The sequence below is a fragment of the Eriocheir sinensis genome, chromosome 10 (assembly GCF_024679095.1).
Source record: "Eriocheir sinensis breed Jianghai 21 chromosome 10, ASM2467909v1, whole genome shotgun sequence".
NCBI lineage: Eukaryota > Metazoa > Arthropoda > Malacostraca > Decapoda > Varunidae > Eriocheir > Eriocheir sinensis.
The window spans coordinates 15,860,755-15,861,042 of record NC_066518.1 but is presented as its reverse complement, the minus strand read 5'-3'; the positions used below and the strand labels follow the sequence as shown (position 1 = coordinate 15,861,042).

The window sequence follows — 288 nt, the reverse complement described above, 5'->3', positions numbered from 1 at the left end:
TACCTGGCGGGTCGAGGCCGCGTTCTAAACGTTCCCCGCGGTGCTGGCGGCTGGCGCGTGCCGAGGGGCGGGGCGCGCCAGTCACTGTTTCGATGCGGTGCCGGGAGGAGGCCACGCGGGAGTTACCTGTGTGGAGGCTGTGATAACTGTTGTGACTTTAATAGTGTGCTGTGTTCAGTGTGTTGTGTGGCCACGCTGAGCCAGAGACTGACTCACATGGACCAGGCGTGAACTGCTGACACGTGCGGACTGTCGGATCCAAACAAGAACAACAACAGCAAGAAGAAG

At 60.1% G+C, this 288-nt stretch overlaps 1 protein-coding gene across 1 annotated transcript in view; it reads left to right on the top strand.

Annotated features, from left to right (window-relative positions):
- LOC126996641 (uncharacterized) overlaps window positions 1–288 on the top strand; it is an 85,791-nt gene continuing 85,503 nt past the window's right edge. Inside the window, exon 1 of the mRNA XM_050857330.1 lies at window positions 1–288. This exon is cut by the window's right edge and continues 16 nt beyond it. The gene's annotated coding sequence lies outside the window, so the exon portion shown is untranslated.